Below are 13,866 nucleotides of genomic sequence, written 5' to 3' on the forward strand. Positions count from 1 at the left end.
GTGGATTATCATGATATTCCTGTACTAACGCTAACTTGTCATCATTATTTTTAATAATTTTGGGCTCTTCATACAGAAAAATAGTAAGATTTTTTAATTTACTTAAAGCAATATTTTTTAATTCGTTTATTGTGCACAATTTAAATATTTCATCTGTTATTTTTAGCTTTAGTTCCTTAATGTTGCAATCAGCAGCCATTTTTTCCAGCTTAGACAAAACAGTTCCTAAGAATGTTTTGTCATTACTGATTAACATTTTATCCTCGATCATAAAATCTTTATTCTTACCCATAAGTATCCATAGATATTTATGCTGAATTTTAAATTTTACATAAGCTAATTTTAAAACATTACTATTTTCTAAAGTCTCTAGGACTTTTGGTTTAACCGTAAACGGCATGCTAGCATTCTCGCTATTATCTTCTGTTAAGGTAGTATCCTTTTTTGCCATTGCCCGTGTTACTGCAAATACGTTGACTGTTTTGTTATTTATCGCCAAATCGCTTAGTTCGCTAATACAAATTCTCGATAATGCATCTGCTCCTACATTCTCCTTTCCTTTAATATATTCAATTTCAAAATTATATTCTTCTAAATCTAATCGCATCCTGGTAAGTTTTGAAGATGGGTCTTTCATAGAAAAGAGATACACTAAAGGCTTATGGTCAGATTTTACCAAAAATTTATTTCCGTACAAATATGGCCTAAAATACTGAATCGCCCAGTGGATGGCTACTAATTCTTGTTCTATAGTCGCTTTATTAGATTCTCCTTTAGTGAATGATTTTGAAGCGTAAGCTATTGGCAATTCTTGCCCATTAAAGTTTTGTGATAATATAGCGCCACAAGCATTTTTTGATGCGTCTGTTGTTAAAATAAATTGTTTATTAAAGTCTGGGTATTGTAAAATTTCGGGTTGCAACAATTTTTAAGATAAATAAAAGCTTGTTTACATTTTTCACTCCATTCAAATTGTGTATTTTTTCTTGTTAACATATTAAGAGGCTTTGCAATTTCTGCAAAGTTTCGAATAAACCTGCGATAATAGTTACAAAATGCTATAAAGCGTTTTACTTCATCAGCATTTCTAGGCTCTGGGTATTTATTAATAATGTCGTATTTTGACTCGTCAGGCAAAATTCCATTACTAGCAATCCTGTAACCTAGGTAAGTAACTTCTTGCGAAAAAAAATTGCATTTTTCGGGATTTAATTTTAAATTGTATTTTCTGCACGTTTCAAATACACTACGTAAATTTTGTAAATGATGATTTTTTGAACAACCAATTACAATTACGTCATCCATGTACAAGAAAGCCTTTTCAGGTGTTATTCCAGCAAATGCTATATTCATCGTCCTCTGGAAACTGTTTGGGCTTATTCTGAGGCCAAATGGTAACCTTGTAAATCTGTAGCTACCTGTACTTGTACTAAAAGTTGTAAAATCTCTAGATTCTTCTGCAAGTGGTATTTGATGAAAGCCCGCCTTTAAATCTAGGGTTGAAAACCATTTAGCACGGCCTAGTTGGTCTAAAATATCGTCAATTCGAGGCAATGGAAATTTATCAGGGATAATTTTCTTATTTGCCTCTCTAAAATCCACTACTAGTCGCCATTTTTTATCATGACCCTTAGATTTCTTAGGTACCAAAAGGATTGGACTATTGTAAACGGCATTAGATTCCTCTATTATGTTTTCCTCTAACATTTTACTTACCTGTGCATTTATTTCTTTAGATTGGGAAAGCGGTGTTCGATAATTTTTTATATAGAAAGGTTGCTCATCAGCTAATTTAATTTTTTGTTTATAAAAATTGTTTGTTGTTAATTTATCACATTTTAACCCAAATATATCAGCAAATTCCATGCATAATTCGGTGGTTTCCTTTTTCGCGCATTCCGGGATGTTTTTATTTAATTCCTTTAATAGTTGATCTTTTCGGTTATTTTGATTACAATGCAATTGATAACACGAAAAGTTTTTTAGGGATTCGGTTACAATTTTAGGATTATTTATGGTTATGGTTTCGCATGTTGTATTTAGAATTTTAATTATTGGACTTGACCTAGAAATTATGGTTGATGCTATGAAAACGCCTGGGGATATTTCGTTATTTAATACAACCGAATCTTCTTTAAGATATTTTAACTTTTCTACTTTTCTAATTATTTCACATCTCGGGGGGATAATTAACATATCTTTTGCAGGGCTGTCATGAATTGATATAGAGATTAATTTATTATGAAGTCTTATTTGCATTGTCCAATTAGAGTAGTCCAATTGACATTGATATTGTGTAATAAAATCTCTACCAAGAATTCCATCTGCTGGTATGGGAAAATTATCCTCAACTATGTGAAAATTTTGTTTTAAAGAAAAATTGTCAATAAACATTACAGTTTTAGTAGTACCTATGGAAGTTATATGTCCTTCTGTAACACCGTTTATCCTGCTAGCATTTGCTCTGTCAACTATTTGGTTTTTATCGATTTTTGTTCGCTTAATTAAAGAAATATCGGCACCAGTATCTACGATTAATGTTATTGTTTCATTTTGTGTCATTTGGGTCTGAACGACGATAAAATTTGACAACGATAGGTCCATGTTAAAAATATTTATTGCTCCCCCAATGGACCTGGTTGGGGTGATAATTCGTTTCCCGAATTATCTGTCTCAAAGCTGCGCACAGAATAGTTTCCTCTGCCTCGTTGAGAATAGCCCCTGTGACCTCTATATCTGCTATGGCCACCATGATAATTATTATGGATAGGAACTTCAGGATTTCTATTAAATCCTTCTCTTTTTCATTGTCCTTGCGCCCTAGGATAATGACCTCTATAATTTGGATTTTCTCTATTGTTGAATCGATTTTGTGTAAAAAGCACTGTAGAATTTTTTGATTCAGTTTCGACGCTAACAAACTTTGTCAAGGCGTCTTGAGTTGTGTTGAATGTGCCTGCTTCCATTATCAACCTGGATCTTTCTGAGGTTGCACTCGATTTTAGGGCATTAACTGCAATATTAGTTGTATAACCCTCTGCTACATTTACTGGTACACCTTCATTTATGTACGCTCTTTTTAAGCTTGTTGCTAAAGCTTCTATGTCAGATGCATATTTTGATGTATCGCTGGATCCTTGTTTAAGAGCTAATAATTTTGCCGAAACTAACTGCGAACTTTCACCCTTAATATTGCTTGTTAGTTTTTGAATTATAATTGGTATGGTATCATTATCGCCAATAAGGTCTCTTGCTTTACCAACTAATTTAGTTTTAATAAGAGCCACGGCATTTGCTTCGTGCCCTTCGCAATTTTCTTGGATTAAAGTTAGTGCGTCAATAAAAGATCGAAGTTTATCCACTGAGCCATCAAAATCATTGCACAAAACCCTGCTGGTGAAATTAAAAAAATCAATTTTAGTCATCGCCATTTTGCCAGTTTCAATTTTAATTTCAGTGTTTGTATTTTCTTCGTCTGAACCCTCTGAAGAGTTTTCACTGTCAATAATATCCTCCTCAATCACGTTTGGATCAATTAGTTCAGTGCACGATGTAGGTATTTTATACGAAACATTTAATACTTGATATACCCTGACTACTTTATCTCTTGAGACGGAAAAAAGTTTTTTAATAGCAAAATACTGTTCTTGACTTAACTTTTTGTAATCATGTAATACAAGTTGCACAAAGGTATTATAGTATTTAAGTAAATTATCCCTAACTTCTTTTTTAATTTCCTCTGATTTAGGTATTTTTTCCTTTAAGACTCTTTTTGATTCGTTAGTAATTAATATTTTTAAATTTGATAACTTGGTATAAAGTTCTTCCCAAGCTGATGACATAAAAATAACTAAATTTAGCCTAAATTACGGTAAAAAAAATCTAACATAATAGTAGTACATGAAAAATGTAAACAAAAATCCAACATAAAAATTATTATTCAGCTATATATATGTAATATGTAACTTTATAATATATTATAATATTATAACTTTCAATTACTTTATGAACTAATAAAAAAAAATAGTTTAACCCCCAAAAATATTTTAAAACTGCTAAATAGCCAAAAAATCTTATCCTAAATATACACAAATAAATAAAATTACATACCAACTATAATATAACATTTGTGTGGTCCATGTCCTGGGACGGATGCCAAATCTCCATTACATTTCCTTCTTCCATCTTCCAATAAACAGGTGGCGTTTAATCGCTCGTCCTTAATGTCACTGATTTCAGGTTTTACTAAAATATTTTTCTACATCAACACATTGTTTCTTCTTTCACTAACACGGACTTACAAACACAAACCACTATGTAATAGTCTTACTTAGACATCACCAACTGGAGCTTTCAGCATAAGACTTCTTGACAAGTCTCTTTTCATGTTTCTGCAGTAAGCCTTCCTAATTTTTAGTAATACCAAGGTTACAACAGCCACAGTGATTATATACAGCAGAATACGGATATCCATAGGAACATTTATAGCTTGTTCTTCCACTATAAAATTGGAGTTTACAACACCTGTGTCCGTAACTTCAGCATGCTTGGTGTTAGTAGTACCCATATTGACTCACACTGTATGTTACTGTACATTAGCACACTTTACAGCAACTAGCTCCCATACTTTTACCACGGTTTTACTATAAACATTTTTCTTTTTGTACTATATACATATAGAACAATTACTACTCTTACTGAAAAATGCACTAAAAAATGGTGTTTGGCACTGGCAGGGTCGCCATGTGAAGGTTCGATTTAGGAATTATAAATAAGAATGCCAAATGCGCTTACACCATTGTATATTACTCTCTTCGATGATATCTGGTATATTAGTAGTTATTTAAAAACAGTGTTCTACATAATTGTCGTGCATACGTGTGCAATAGTATTGCATAAATATTTAACAATAATAATAATTCATTGTATAACAAATTAATATACAGTATGATACTTGAAAATAAATAACATATATCACTATTATATTATTGTACCACACCTAATCAGATCTTGATTAGAATCCCAGTAAATACCTAATGTCTTATTTTGTTGATGATCGCCAAGTTCTAAAATCCCCATTTCTAATTCTAAATCCATTTCAAACTCCTTCAATAAAGTTTTGTTGGTCCACAACCATTTTCTCAATTGAAATCCTGTACTACCTAAAATTGTTGTAACCTGAATCTAAATATTTAATAAATCTTTCTTGGTTTTTGCAGAGGTTAATAAATCATCAACAAAAAAAACATTTTTTATAACCTTACTGGCAACAGGATAATTCTTTTCATTCTCATTTGCCAATTCAATAAGAGAAATTTTAATATTTTCCTTTAAATTAGGTCTCCAAAATAACCTCTGATATTTCCTATCCTCGAATGAATTTTTTCTAAACCTTAACAAAATATTGCTGCAACCTTGGACCACTAAACCGAACATCATTTAGACTAATGCCTACTAGCATCGAAAACAATTAGACATCTTATAGTCTTTCTATCAGCCTTCAGAACTGCATGATGCGGCAAAAAATATCCTTCACTATTAGTTAACTCTTGCCACTCTTCATTTACTTCCCCTATTTGAACCATGTGGCCTAAAGTTTCATATTCGTTCAAAAATGTAATATAGTCATTTTTCAATAATTCAGCCCTTAATAATCTTTTCTCAAGAGAGCAAAACCGTTTTAATGCCATTTTTGCAGAATCTTATCGCGCCGAGTTGTTCTAGTGACTCACAAAATTCTTTCGCCTGAGAAGGCACAATCTTCCTTATTTGGGGCTTTTCCAATTCCCAAAATCGAACAATTAGTTGATCATCAACTGATTTTCTACCACATTTTCGGTAACCAAATAGCTAGTGGATAAATTGCAAGGAATGTCATTTCTTTTACCCTTGACACACATTTGACCTGCAATAATTCATTTGAAAACACTGTTCTGCAACACAAGAGAGGTGTTATCTAATATTTATTAATCCGGGCATAAACTTGACCAAAATATCTAAATCAGCCCTCAAATTAAATTTTAGATCAGCAAGATTCAAATCTGCAGGAATTTTTAAGAGATTTCTATCAAAACTTACATTGGGCAACCTCTCAGTAATCCTTGATAAAACCAAGCAACTAATTTCTAAACTAAACTGACTATTACATGATTTTATTACAACATCAACTCTTTCTGTAATGTGGGTTAAATTTTGTCCCACTCCCCTTACCACATTAGTTACTCTTGAAGGCTGCAACTTTGACAGAGATCTTTAGATATGAAATTTCCTTGACTTCCACTATCCAACAATGCCCTACCAAACACCATAATATCACCATTCTGTATCTCCAAGAAAGCAGTTTTGGATGAAGCAGCAACAGAGTCCCTTGTACGGGTGGTGGCAGCACCTTCTGAAGCTAAACAAATCTTCCTATTGGAACATGGTACACAAGAAATAACAGCAGTCATACTTTGCTCAAGGTTACCTGTAGAATTGTTACTACCAGCAATGCCATTACTATCTGTGACTTCCAAATTTGGCATGGGAACTTCACTCGTATGCAGCAGTACATGATGTGAAACATTTTTTCTGATTACATTTCCATGATGGGTGATTCCCTTTTAAACAATTAAAGCAAAGCCTATTCTGCTTTGTTCTCTCTAACCTATTAATTACACTTAGCTTAGTAAATTTTCCACAATCATAAATAACATACTCTCCTCCACACCAACCACATTTATAGCCCTTTTCACTCACATTACTTATAAAAAAATCTCATCCATTTTTCACAAAGAGACCGACGTATACAACAGACGAAAAACAATGAAAAACACAAAGTCACGGTCTCACAACATTTACTTAAAGCTACACGTGTTTCGCTCTATTCAGAGCATCATCAGGCCTAAAACAATAATAATTAGTCTTAAAAGAAAAAAAGAAAAAAAAAAAAGAGGACATTAAAAAGACTAAAACCTTAAAAAGCCACTAACGTTGGCAAAACAGTAAATAAACATACATTTAAGGTTAGGATGACTATACAGTTATTTAGAACCAAAAAATAAAAAATTAAAAATTGTAAAATATCACACCTATTGGGAATCGAAGCCGCGACAACAAGCTTACACGCCAGAGACTATAACCTATGGGCTACCGGAACACTGAGGAGAAGTTTAAAACATTTGTTGTTAAGCCAAGGCATTCTAACACAATATTAAACTTATTTCAGTTGGAAGAGATTATGTAAATATAAAATTGATTAACTAAGATTATTAAAAATAAGGTTGGGTTCAAAATTAAATACGTCGTTAACACAGACAAGAACAGGACTCTTCTTGGCTTCTGAACTCCTCTTGGCGAAGCTAACAGGTGATTCGCAAACGCTGACTTTGTATCACGGACGTCTGTATTTTTAAATTTCTCAAACAACGCTACATGTTCTTTAACATGTTTCATTCTTCTACATGTTCTTTTTTTAAAAATGTCTTATGTTCCCCACTAAAATTAAATATTCGTCCCTTTCTTGCTCATTTTCTTGACTCGCTCCTTCATCCTCACTTTGCAACCCTTCAATCTCCGATTGAATCTTACTAAATTCTTCTCTAATTTTACCGTTAACGAACTTAAACACTTCTTATCTAAAGGTTGAACCAACTGAACATTACCATAATCATTTATTAATCTACTTTTTAAAACCCTTCGCCTTTGTTTTAAATTCGCAAGTTCTTGCTTAGTAATATTTATTCAAACGGATACATAAATATAAAAGAAAAGGCTTATTTCGATGCCTTCTCTTGCGTTTGGAATCCAGGGATTTGCCATCCGATTCTCAAACGTCATAAACGATTTCCTCACTGCTCACTGTTTTTCTTTTTAATATTCACGACTTCAGCAACCTTCCAAATAATTAATAAATCCCGATCGAGTGCCCAAAATGTTCCTTCGTTATGTTAACTATTCAAAAAAATTCAAGTGGATTGTATAATTTATTTTATTGCCCTTTTTAGCCGAGAATAAAACAACCTTACACCTTACTAGTGGTAGCCATTATTGCATCTTCCTAGGGTTCATTGCTAATGCTCTTGTTTTCGTCACACATTCGGCGACCGTGACGACATACGTGCGCAGTTGCCGCGTTGAACAAAAATTCCCTTAAATAACTCAGACAGTCGCAAAACCAGAAAAAAACTAAGCACGAGCCCCATGCAACTAGAAAAACGAGACAATGGAGCTTACACTTTGCGATTGTTGCGACTGCTCTCTCGTCAGAATGCAGCAGAATTCTCGCTACATCCCATCCATCATATGAAGAGATCGAGGGATCGGCCCTGGGTCACGTCATCACGCTCATTAATTCGTTGTGAGGAATTACGAGCTGACGGTGGCTTCTCGCCTCTTTGGACTTACTGAAGCTTAGGTGCAGGAGTGTCCGCACCACTCTCTGCACGTTACTGATACAGAAAAGCAAGTTTTAGGAATTATTCTGGGTTATAAATTATGCAGACTTTGGTACGCAATTTGAATCTCCTGTTAAATATTTTTATTTTATTTATTTATTTCAATATACAGCAGAGCCAGTTCACAAAATCAATAATAGATAATACAAAATACTAGATAATATAACAATACAAATATAAATATAATATTAGAATTACAAAAAAAAATAACAAGATAAAACCTCTGTATAAATAATCATCAACAAGGCTAAAAACTTAACACTATCCAAGGAACGTAGGTTAAAGTCCAAGATTATTTATTTTTCATTTGAATGACCATAAACCGCTGGAAAATGGATCCAAACTATTTTCATTAAAGAAACGCAAAGTCCTAGTCAGTGGACAAAAAAATCCATAGTTGGCCAAATGAAAGGCTAAACGAAACATAGATAGGAGATTTGATCCTTCTTTGACAGGTGTTAAAAGAAATTGCTTCCAAGACGGTAGGACAATGATGTAAACCATTTAAGATCTTATAAAACGTTAAAACATCAGAATAATGCCATCCTACTTAGATTAAATTGGATACTAATAGCATTATAGTAGATGTAATAATTACGAAAAATATTAATTTCTGCTCTACAAGCAAGGGATCTTAAGAATCTTCTCTGTACAGCCTCAACGCGTTCAATATGAGATTAATAAGTTGAACTAAATTACAGACGCATACTCAAGCGAAGAATAATAAAGTAATTTGAAACAGTAAGGTGAAAGACGTTCACTATTTCTAGTGATAAAATCAAGACTACGCATACTCCAGTTAATAACATCCAAAATGTGCGGTAAAAAAATTAGCTTGGTACCGAAAAGAACACCTAAATCTTTAACTGTATCAACTGACTTGAGTTCGTTATTGTTGATTGTATATTGATAATTAATAATTTTATTAGAACGACCAAACGAGATACATACACACTTCTTTACATTCAGTTCCAAACTATTGCTATTACACCACTCAGCCACACTATTTAAATCCAATTTAAGTAGCTCAGCATCAAGATATGACTCAATGGCTTTATACAGTTTAAAATCATCAGCAAAAGCAAGATGCTTTGAATAAACAATTACATCACTCAAATCTGCTATGAACAAGTTATAAAATACCGGTCCAATATGCGAACCTTGAGGCACTCCTGAAGATACTTCAATTAGAAATTAATTACTCCAACTTTCGAACCAGATGTCCATGACCAACCCTATCAAAGGCCTTTGAGAAGTCTGTATACACACTATCGACCTGTACAGACCTCTTAAAAACACCAATCAAATCATACTGATTGATTTGATTGGTGTTTTTTAGTCAATATTAAACCATGCGACTTAAATCCAGACTGTAATTAAACTTATAGTCAGGTGCCTTGCTGATAGGTTGTCTATATGTAGTTTCAAAATACCTAGCAAATAAGTTTACAATATCTTGATCATTACCAGCAACCTCGGCTTCCATATGCATGCTATGGGGTACGAATCAGACCTATGCAACCTATTGATGTGTTCTGACAACATTCTGTAATTTGCTACTAAACCAAATGGGAAAATTAGATGATTTAAAATGTTTAATTGGAACAAACCTCTCAATAGCAAAATTTTCATTTATTAATATCTTTCTGAATAAAAGCAATATCGCAATTCATGCTAGCAAGGTAATTATTAATGGCAACAAAATCACAGTTTACAAAACCATAATAATAAACATTGTAGCATTTTATTTTTCCATTTACATTTATTTTTATTAAAATAGGCTAAATGCTCATATACATAGAAATACATTTTTATTGCTCATCTTAAAGTGAAACACCTGTTCAGTATACTGGTGGCGCTAGTATCGTTACGCCGCGGATTTCTTGATTTATTGGGTTCTGCTCCCTGCCCTGGTTCTTCATGGGTCTGAAATTTAAATAATCAGGTAAGAAATTTTCTTAGTTTTAGTAAAACTAAGTGGCGCCTATTTGGTTCTCTTTATTATTATTTTATTGATTTGCAAACTGCAACTTATATTGAATCCTTACCTACGAACACGCAGCCTCGAATAGTTCTGAGCTACCGTCTGCAATACTTGTGTACAATTTAACAATGTGCGATAAGAAAGTTTTTCTAAATCAGCCTGCTCTGTGGCAAATATAATAAAACTGATCTGAACTTATCCTAGTCTTCAGTCAGCCACACATGGAGCTTTACCAAGATAATCTGGGCCGTCTGTCCGAGTCCTATCTGTATGAAACGGGGCTCATAGTTAAGTTAGGTTTCCTCACCGTGGGTGACCGGAAAACCAGACTGTTTTGTTGTCAGTCATCACAGAACTTCAAACCATTACACCCTCAAGGTAGTGGTAAGGTTAAGAAGCAATCGAAGATAATAACGGAAAAGAAATGGAAAGAAAACCCTGAAACAATTTTTCAGTGATAATAACAAAGTTCAATGTCACAATGCCGGTACAAACAAAGAAATGTCCTATCACTCACCTCGCAAAAGGTTCCAATCAATCAAAAGTATGGCATATTTTATATAACTTGCATCCTCACTTCTTTGGTTGGGTCGTAAAGTTTTACGTGCCCTCCTACCAACACACGATTATTATTTTCAAACAAAAAATCCCTCTTTCTCCCGCACAGCTCCATACGGAGACTTTCAAATCAAAAAAAGATAGAAAGCATCAAAACACATACCAGCTAAAGACCTTTTAGTAGTCAAAAAATAGGCAAGAGCCAAAAAGGCTAGCCGAAGAAAAAGTCAGTACGACAAAGAAAAACCAACACGAGGGAATCAAATCCGCGGAAATATCGGAAGCGGCAATCGATATCGATCTTGACAAGTGACAGACCCATGAAGAACCAAGGCAGGGAGCAGAACCCAATAAATCAAGAAATCCGCGGCGTAACGATACTAGCGCCACCAGTATACTGAACAGGTGTTTCACTTTAAGATGAGCAATAAAAATGTATTTCAGTTACATTAATCATGAGTAATTGTAGCCTTATTTACTTGATAATTAAAAACAATTCATATTGTGAACGTTTAACTTACTTTAATAAAAATCAATTTAAATGGAAAAATAAAATGCTACAACATCATACTTAAGATTTAAATCACAATTAATAGGAATACTTATTTCACAAGCAGGATAGTGATTTGATGCCGGTGATAAATTTTCAGTGGCATATATGACTTCAACATTTTACAAACTTGAGAATAACAGATCAATAAATGTACCAAACAAATTTGGCAAGCCATTCACCTGCAAGATTAAGATAGTTACAACAACTACATAGCACATTTGCAGATGATATAGAATCAGCCGCCTGAACATGCAGTCCGTTCACAGAGTTCCTCCATACCGCATGTGGCAGACTAAAATCACCACAAAATAAAATATCACAACTAGTATGAATACTCATAAGATCCATGGATGTAGAGGGAAATGCCTCATAAATTGATAAAGGAGAAGCAGGAGGGATGTAGACAGCACCAAAAATGATATTCTTGTCACTGCATGATATAAGCACAAAGTTGTGTTCCAGGGTTGAATCACTGGTCTGTAATAACCTGGCTTTAAAACATTTACGAACAGGAATCAAAATGCCACCCCGTATTTGTGTAACTTCAATCCTGACAGGAAAACTAACGGAAAATATTGAAGTCAGTGAACTTTAACTCCGAGTCCAGAAAATCTTCATAAAGTCAAGACTCCACCAAAATTACGATATTAATTTAACATATTAAGACATCGTTATAACTTAAAACTTATTTTGATCAAAAAAATTGAAAATATATCGAGTGCAAATTCTAAACATGAAGTATTTTTCGTACAATAAACATGTTATCTATTCTTTATTTTAACATAATTCGTAATATATATAAAAACGAAAGAGCATTTCGTGATTTTAAGATTTCCAAGTCTAATCATCATCTAGAGATATTTAGATCTCTGCGCAAGACAATTAAAGCTCTAACTGCACAAGCCTACAAAATGTACATCCATAGTATTAAGAACAAAATAACCTCCGATCCGAGTGAATTTTGGTCTTTTATTCGAAGCAAACGTAATCAGTCTCAAATCTTCTAACCAATCATACAATACGCCTGACAGTATTGTGTCCGCTTTTGGAGATTATTTCAGGAGTGTATACACGAACTCACTTCCCAGCGATCATCCTGTCGTCTCTGAACCTCCCTTAACTTGCATAGACGTCGTCGCGCATCGTGGCTACCGACATTATAATGGCGAGCAAGTGTCTCAAAAGCAAAATGACCTCTGGCCCAGATCTAATTCCTAGTTTTTTAGCTAAGGACTGCTCTGTTGCACTTACAGACCCTCTGCTCCACATTTTTAATCTGATCCTTAACACAGGTATTTTTCCCAATATCTGGAAGCAGGCCAAAGTTTGCCCTATCTTTAAAAAGGGCGAGGCTGGAACAATTGAGAATTACCGCCCTATATCCATTCTGTGCAATTTCTCAAAGTTATTCGAGTTGGTTCTTTATAAATTCATTTTTCCCAAGGTTAAGTCCATGCTGACTAACGATCAACATGGTTTTGTTTCTGGCCGCTCATGTACTACAAACCTAGCATTCTTCTCTCAGTTTGTGTGCGAAGCACTTAATGATAGAGGTCAAATCGATGTTATCTACACAGACTTTCAAAAGGCTTTTGACCAGATTGACCACTTCATCCTATTAAATAAGCTTGAAGGCCAGTTTGGATTTTCCGATCGCTTGATAAAGCTCCTTAACTCCTATTTAGTTGACCGCTCTCAGTTTGTAGTGGTCGAAGGCTTTAGATCTGCTTGTTTTTCACCCACCTCTGGAGTTCCTCAGGGCTCTAACTTGGGCCCCCTTCTCTTTAACGTTTTCGCTAATGACTTGATCTCCACCCTCAATTGCTCTCGGTTGGCATATGCTGATGACCTAAAGCTTTTCCATAGGATTGACTCTATAGCAGATTGTGGTCAACTGCAAGAGAACATCAATACTGTACACCATTGGTGCACTTTGAACCGGCTTAACCTTAATGTTTCCAAGTGTAATGTGGCCAGCTACTTTCGAATCAAAAGTCCAGTTGTCTTTAATTACTCAGTTAATGGAGAGTCTCTGGCAAGGTCTACCTGTTGAAAGGATCTTGGAGTTACCTTTGACCAAAAATTTTCTTTTATCCCTCACATCTAAGATACTGTTTCTAGAGCTATTCGCATGCTGGGCTTTATTATTAGAAATTGCAAACTTTTTTCGAACACTGCTACTGCCAAAACTCTTTACTATGCATTTGTTAGATCCAGGTTGGACTACAGCCGATTCCTTAAATGTTTGGCATTTAAGGATGATGGGAGTCTATCCTCCAAGGGGTTTTTAACCATAACCTGCTGCTCTCTAGATATACTGAACGGTCACTTGCAAA

The 13,866-nt window shown here is 34.2% G+C and overlaps 1 protein-coding gene across 3 annotated transcripts in view; it reads left to right on the forward strand.

Annotated features, from left to right (window-relative positions):
• LOC126733810 (protein SERAC1) overlaps window positions 1–13,866 on the forward strand; it is a 67,974-nt gene that overhangs the window by 30,921 nt on the left and 23,187 nt on the right. The gene's annotated exons all lie outside the window — the stretch shown is intronic.

The sequence above is a fragment of the Anthonomus grandis genome, chromosome 3 (genome assembly GCF_022605725.1).
Source record: "Anthonomus grandis grandis chromosome 3, icAntGran1.3, whole genome shotgun sequence".
Taxonomy (NCBI): domain Eukaryota; kingdom Metazoa; phylum Arthropoda; class Insecta; order Coleoptera; family Curculionidae; genus Anthonomus; species Anthonomus grandis.